Source organism: Eubalaena glacialis, chromosome X (genome assembly GCF_028564815.1).
Source record: "Eubalaena glacialis isolate mEubGla1 chromosome X, mEubGla1.1.hap2.+ XY, whole genome shotgun sequence".
NCBI classification, from domain to species: Eukaryota; Metazoa; Chordata; class Mammalia; order Artiodactyla; family Balaenidae; genus Eubalaena; species Eubalaena glacialis.
The window spans coordinates 93,961,328-93,969,291 of record NC_083736.1 but is presented as its reverse complement, the minus strand read 5'-3'; positions in this window follow the sequence as shown (position 1 = coordinate 93,969,291).

The following is a 7,964-nucleotide window of genomic DNA, read 5'->3' as shown; positions in this document are numbered from 1 at the left end:
GGAGAGCCTTCAGCCTGGCATACAAACCTTGGCTTCACCATCCATATTGAAGACTAGATGAAATTGTGCCTGTTTCTTCTCCTTTCATTGCCTTGTGTTGCATCATTTGTATTTGTTTCTCTGAACGATTTTTTTTTTTTTGCTAGTTATATTCAAAGTTTGTAGCCATGTAGAAAGGGACAAAGTATAAAAAAGTAGTAGACCTGAAGACCCAACTCAACTATGGGACTTTGCTTCTCTTTATCAGTTTGAGAATTAAATTGTTTCTTTTATGGTGTCTCAGATGATTCAGCCATGCTTGCCAAAGGCAGACAGTCTAACCTGAAGGCTATACAGCTGGTTTGCATAGATTTTTAGCTTTTTCTTCTTCTCTTTGTTTCAAATATTTCCTAAAACATAGAGTCAAACCATTTCTACCAAGGGCTAGGACCTGCCACAGTGATTAAGTGCCTATCTGGCAGCAGTTGATACTAGGTTGTATCCTGTCTCTGTTCAGGCATTAAAGGCTGCTTTCCGGCTCAGGGATGATTTCTTGCTGCTGCTATCTTTGTTCTGTTCTTAATGGTTTTAGGATTGTGTCTGGTTGTTATTTGGCAGCTATGGGACTAGTTAGAGCAGAGATGAAATTCTGAGTTGTTATCCTTATTCTGAGCCTCTTCTTCCTAACCCCCATCAGAAAAGGTTAGGAAAAAAACAGATACCTGTGGGAGCTCCCTGGTTGCCTAGTGGTTAGGATTCCAGGCTTTCTCTGCCATGGCCTGGGTTCAATCCCTCGTCTGGGAACTCCCATAAGCCTCGTGGCCAAAAAAAAAAAAAAAAAAAAAACGAACAAAAAACAGATACTTGTATTGCCTGTGAAAACTTCCTTAAAATCCCTGGGCCAGTTTGGTGATTTTTAGCTATGTTAAGATTTTCTAGTCTGTATTCTTTAAGCAATAAATAAATTCCTTAAGTGGATTACTGTCACTTTATTAAACAGCTCCCATGATAAGTACATTCATATCCAAAAGGAAACTGGTGAGACAAGCAATGAATTCTGCAGTTAGGAAATGAAAGAAAATGCTGTCAGCACTGGGACATCCTTCTAAAGAGCTCTTAGGATAACTCCTAATGAACTAAGCAGATCATCTCATATTCACCATACATCATTGGGATTTTGAGAGAAGGTACAGAGAAGTAACAAAAATGGCAGCTCCAATATTTGCACTGAATTATGTTGTAGTGGAAGGAACACAAGATTGGAATCCTGGGTCTGCTACCTACCTTGGGCAAGTCCCTACACCTCTTAGAGCCTCTATGTCCTTATTTGGAAATCAAGGGTGATAATGCTTATCACCAAGAGACATCTGAAGGTTTTCTGGAAGTAGCCCAGCTAGACCCAGGTCTGGTCCCAATTGATGAAGTCGGTGCCACTCTAGGAAATGAACCCGCAAGATTTCTCTGCCACTTTTAGTGCTCTCATTCCAAGTTGAAGGTAATAAGCCAAGGGCAGAGAAGGGGAAGTCAGTATGCATGGGCAGGGCCTATGGAGAAGGGATGAAGACAGAAGGAATGCTGGGGACAAATGCAGGGAAGAAGTGGGTCTGAGGGAGAGATACATGGACAAACAAAATGAAGCCAAGATTAGGAGAAAAGTTAGAGGATAGCTTGAAAACCAAGATGACATTTTTAAGTTTTTTTTTTTCAGAAACCCAGAATTTAAAAGATGAGAAGAAAGAATAGGGAAAAGGAATTGTCAGAGGCAGAAGGTGGGGGAAGAGGCAGGGTTTGAAAAGAAGATAGACCTTTCCAGATGAAGGATGGCATAGGACTGGGGCAAAAACATAAAAAGTACCCTGGGGACGTGGCTGGAGAGACTGAGGCCGGAGAGAGTGGCACATAGACCACAGGTGGCATCCAGGGGTGAGAGAAGTAGAAGAGCCCTAGTCCAGCCTCTGTCCAATACTGTAGCCCAAGAGCAGCCAGAGCTCTGCTGAGAGGCAGTGGGGAAGGGAAGACAACGGGAAGGAGCAAATTTGTGTATCTGTGGTGCCCTTCTGTTCCCTCTACTACCACGTCTTGTAACCCTGGGTAACTGCTTCACCACTGCCCTCCAGTCACCCAAGGCTTATTGCCGCCCTGACTCCCTCCCTCCCCCCAACACACACACGTAATATATCATGAAGGTTTCCTTTTCTATAGCACAGTGATTGAGACTTTGGCATGTTACAGAACTGCACTGTCCAATATGGTATCCACTAGCCATGTGTGGCTTTTGAGCACTTGACATATGGCTAGGCCAAATTGAGGTGTGTCTTTCCACATAGGCAAGGCTCAACTGCAGGTGGCCCCAGGCCTTGGCAGAATGCCCTGTGATCCTCCTGGAACCTGGGAAGACTGGCAATCTCTTGAGAGGATTTGAGACAAGACCATTTCTCACTCACCTCCCTGTTTTGAGGGAGGCTGTCATGGGGCAGTTTCTCATCTGCCTCCCTCATTCTGGTGAGCATGAGACTTTCTGCCTGCCTCCCCACTCCCCTGCCCTTGCCCCAAAGGGTCCAGCTGCAGGCCATAGAGCTGCTTAGCAGCGGTGTGGAGTTGGTACTCAGCAACATGGTGTCCTGCCATTCATGTTGCATGTCATCTGGCCCCTTTTGTTTCAGTGTCATCCTGTGCAACAGCAACACGGAACGGATCCCATTGCTGGTCTTGCTTTTGCTGTCTCTAAGTAATAAAGTGCCTGGATGTATGTGGGTTTCCTGTTCTTTTTTACCAGTTGAATCTGTCAGCTTACTTGACAATTTCTAAGACTTAGTAAAAAAAGAAAGAATATAAAATATCTCAATAATGGTTTTATACTGATTACATGTTGAAATGATAATACTTTGCATATATTGGGTAAAACGAAATATTAGTTAAATTAATCTCACTTGTTTATTTTTACCTTTTTAATATGGCCGCTAGAAAATTTAAAATTGCATATATGTGACTCACATTATATTTCTGTTGGACAGGGATGTTATAGATCAGTGAAGAAAGAAAAATTGGTGGTGGGGAGGAGGGACTGACAGGGTTTTACTTTGCCAGAAAATGGCATTAAAAAAAAAACTATCGCCACCAATTCACAGGGACATTTTAACACACCCCCCCAAATATATAACCATAATCTCAGAATAAAGGATAGATTTTTAAATTGAATATATGTAACTTTATGGAAACTCACTGCATTGTCCAGATTTTTCTCTTAATGCGTTAGGCTGGTGAAAAATTCCTCAGATTGATGAGGATGGTGTTGAAGAACCATTGCTATAAAGAGCTCATCCCATGAGCTGATAACTAGCTAATTTGTGTGGGGCTTTGAGAGGCGACCAGTCCAGGTAACAGTGGTGGATGGGGCTAGTGGGGGTGTCTTCTTGTCCTGTAGGTGTTGGACTCTTCTGGTGGCCTATGTTTTGCAGTGTTCCTGTGGCTTCTTGGCCCCACCCTCTTCTCCCACACCCAAATAAGGTAAAGATGTGGAGTGTCAGAGTCAAAGAGTGTAACCAGAGGAACCAAAGTAAACAAATACGAATTTATTCTTTTCAAAGCAGAATTTAAGGGAAAGGGGGAAAGCACCACAGTGAGTGGCAAAGTTAACTAATTTGTCCCCAGCCCCGCCCCTTCATCCCAAACTTTTCTAGACTTGTGCGCCACCCTTGCCACTTCCCCAAATCCCATCCTTGTGACCAGTCCTTGCAGCCAACGAGCAGCATCGCAGGCTTCGGTCTGGCCTCAAGACTGCCCTGGGGACAGCAAAGACATTGGGCAGGTGCCCCCCAAAATGCGGCAGCTGTGGGAGGAGATGGAGGCTGGGAGCTGAGCCCCGGCCTTGAGCCTTTCCCTCTCCCACAGTCATTGGTGTTTAAAGAACAAGAAGGAGCTGAAGTATTCCTTTGTTCTCAGGGCCAGATTTTGGCAGGAAGGCCCAGAGACAGAGTTGCCTAGCTGAGCAGGTGAGTCTCCACAGCCCTAGGGCAGGGCCCCCACTTTCTCCTCCAGGACTGTTCATCTTAAGGTAGCTACTTTCTTAGCTATCTGTCACCCATGTCAAGGGAACTTTGATGAGAGTCTTGGCCTGAAATGGTCTCAGAGGCCGTGAGTCTGCCATTGAGAATGCCTCTTCAAGGAATGCTCTAGCCCAGAGCTGACTATGGAGCCCAGATCCCAAACACACACCTCAAGCATCATGGGTATTCATTAAAATTCATCGGGAAGGAAACCATCTCCCAGGATTTGCCTCTGCTTGGCCTCAGGGTTTCGCATTACCATGGCCTGCCAGCCCAGCTCCTAAAGTACAACAAACTCAAACAGGTTTCTCTACAAGGAAATATCTCCAAACTTTGGGCCTGGAAGGAAATGGGCATTTGAAGGCCTTTCCATTCTGGAGGGAAGGGTGCATATCCTCCTGGGTAGGACCCTCTCTAGGGAACCATACAACAAACAGCCTGATGTCCTCCAGCCAGTCAGCCTTCCTTAATAATTTCCCAGTCAACCTGTGTGGGAAGCATGCAGTCTTAGCCGGAGGTAACTCCTGGAGGAGACAGTATGTCTCTCACAAAAAGCAAAGCCCTTACCCTTGACTTGGAATGCACTCTTTTTCCCAGGCCTGAGGAATGTAAAAGAGATTAGCAAAGCTATCTCAAGCCAGGAGACCTCAGGGAACTGAGAGTCCTGGTTGTTCCTTATGGCTGGGGGCTGTGTGTGTGCCTGGTTAAGGGAAGATAATGTTCAAGGATAGTTGTTGTAAACTTGTTGACATCCATGGTGGTGACTGAACTGAGACGATAAGCAATTCCATGGGTTCATTGTCTAATAATGAGTTCCTCTTCTGTCTATATTAGATTCAGTAAATTCTAAATAAAGTGCCTTGCAACCATCAGTTGTCTTGGTCCTTCTGACCCCATACTCGCGGTGCTATTCAGTCCCTTACCCCTCTCCGTCGGGACCTGGAAGACCCCCTGCGGTGGCTGGACCATCGCAACCTGACTCCACTCTGCTCTCACTAGAAGCAGAGGCACCTTCATAATGGTTTTTTGGCCTCTACCAGATTCTGTCGAGAATACATTATCTATCAATCCTAACTGTTCCCCGATACTATTTGACAACAACCGCAGCAAACACATTCCTTATCGCTGATGCTAATCCCACAAGCCAGGGGTTTTCATTAGGTTGCCTACCCAGCAACTCCCTTCGCCACCCTTCCAGTACGGGGCCAAAAACTACGCAGCATCACACACAATACCTCTAGGAGACAAGATACACGACAGATGCTTAACAACATGCAACACATCTCAGTAAATCCCACCTTAATTTGAATTCACAGTGCCCAAAGACCCATTTACCTCACTGCGGGAAAACTGCCCACACATGCTGCAGTGACTATCACTGGACCCTCAAGCGATATACTCACCTCGGGCATCAAGGTAAACCCAGGACCACTAAGTGTCATTGACCCCGTTACTGAGAATTCAACTCTTGACTTGCTGCTTCAGTCTACCTATAGCACAAATCCTACATAACGAGATCTACGTCTTCTCTACCATGGCCCACTGCAGTTGCCACAGGCCCTCAACAGCCCAAGATCTCTCGGGTGGAGTAGCAGTTACGAAAAGGATTTTCCAGGACTTTCCTGGTAAGATTGTTTCATAACCTCTGCCCTCTTTACCAGCTGAGCAGGTAAGTCTCCACAGCCCTAGGGCAGGGCCCCCACTTTCTCTTAGGCAGGTGTATGCCTCAAAGACCCTGAACTCTGTGTCCTAGAGCAAATTTTTTCTATACTCTTCCTACCTACAATCTAGGCTCCTACAAATATAGCTCCCCCGCGCCCAACCCCAGTAACTGATGTCCAGGCTCTGTGTTTGATGCCCACCTGCCACCTGCTCGCCATACATCACCAGTGCTCCTGCCCAGAGACCTCATGAGCTCTAAGGCAGATGTCATGATGAAGTCTGACACCCTGAACCTGTGGCTTAGTGCCCCCTGGTGATTCTAGAAGGAGGCAATCCTTGGCTTCTGGACCCAAGCCACTGCCTTCCCTGCCCAGCAGTAGATAAATCTACCTTCCCAGCAGTTCTACCCACTGGCCTACTGCTTGATTATAAGAGAGCACCCCAACCATCTCACACCCTCCTGACCTTGGTAGCAACTGCCACTTTCTTTAAGGCCCTGAGCCAGACTTAGAAACTGGAAGGGGCAAGAGGATGTACTCTGTGTCTTAGCCTGGCTATTTGTTCCTCCCTTTCTGCATGGGGTGAGTAGAGCTTGGATTTGTTCTATTTTGGCCTCTGAACCATTGTTTAGAGGAGCCCAGGAAGATTCATCCAAGGCCCACGTCTCCAGGGAACAAGGTGTGGAATGAATGAAGAGAGCAGAGTGACTCTTCCTGTTAGATTCCTCTGTGGCCACAGGCTTCTGTTGCTTTGGTCTTGAGGGCAGCTCACCTCAAACATGAATGGAGAGACATCCTAGGGGAGCAGCCAGGAGGCATCTGTCTGTCCAACCAGAGGCTGGGACTAACAAAGAGCAAGGCAGAACATTAATACTTCAAGAGGTATTAGAATTTAATGTGTGAGTGAGGCCAGGGGAGTACTGATGTACAGTAGATATGTAGGATAGGTATGTATGTATATAAACTTAGGCAAATTAAGTCAATTGCAGGGTTCTAAGTTATAAAGCTCCTTTTGGTAGAAAGCTGCCTAAGTGGGTTCTGACTCTGTTCAAAGTCCCCAAGCCCACCCCCCACTACCCCCCACCCCCACTATCTACTCTGAACAGTTTCTGGATAAAGGGATCATGGTATATGTTGCCTAGGAAGAGTTAGCTCAGTTTGAGGACTGGGTTCACCTTCCAGAGTTAGAAAGAATGGTTTTATGCAAAGGAAGGCCTTGCTGTTGTCTCTGTGGAAAGTGGCCAACTTCCTGATCTGTAGCCCGTGGATACTAGAAAAGGGCCACTATTCAGGATGGCCTGTTGCATCTGCCTTCTGACTAGCTGGGGGATATCAGCCACCTCATCTGATTCAGCCTAAGAGAAAGAAGGGTCACAGCCTGAAAGGGTGTTGGGTGGTCATGCTCCTCCAGTCTAGAGGGTGGCTTCCCCTTCCTCACCCAAGGAGAAGACCCCCTTGCTGAGCAGCTGCCAGCCCTCCCCCAGGGCTGTGAAGGCCAACTCAGAAGAGCCAAGGGTGGCTTCAGCTGGGTTCCCAGAGCAACTCAGCTGGTCTCTCGGGATGCTGAGGTTTTCAGGAAAGAGGAGGATCTGGGGAAAATATCTAAGCCCATAAGTATTTCTTTAATGTTTCCCAATATAAGGTGAAAATAGGAAACTGAATGAACTGTTTCCCCCCTTGAGAAAGGTCTGCCAGGGACTGAGGCAGAAGGAACTGAAGATATTCAAGGAGGAAACAGCATCTAGGTAGCATCGGGATGACTAGATCTATGCCTTTGAGCTGAAGTTATATGACACACGTTGCCCAGACTTTTTCAGGGGCACTTTGGGTGGGGTGGCGGGAGTGTCTTCAGTGTCACTTCCCTGTGTTGGGCCAGAGAGTAGGGCTAAGTCCCGTGTGTTCACAGTGCTGGAGCCCTCGGGTCATTAGGCTCCCCCAAATCCATCATTCCATGGAGAATGGAAAGGGGCCAATGGGCACTGCTTCACTCTGCAAGGCAGCTTCTCTGCTCCCCATCTGAATGGCCTCCAAGTGCCATTAGCCTGGGCTGCAACAGAATTGTACTTAAGGGACTGATCTCAAACTTGAAGATTAAAGGGCACATTTCTAGAGTCAGAGGAATCATGCTTCTCCCTCCCCCGGCCCTCACACACCCACCTCGCATACCATCGAATCCCTGCTGCTGCCTGGAGCCCAGATAACTCCGGCTGAGGAATGTGGGGCCAGTGGGGACTGGAAAGGTTGGGTGAAGGCTGAGGGAAGGCTTTGACCAGAACTG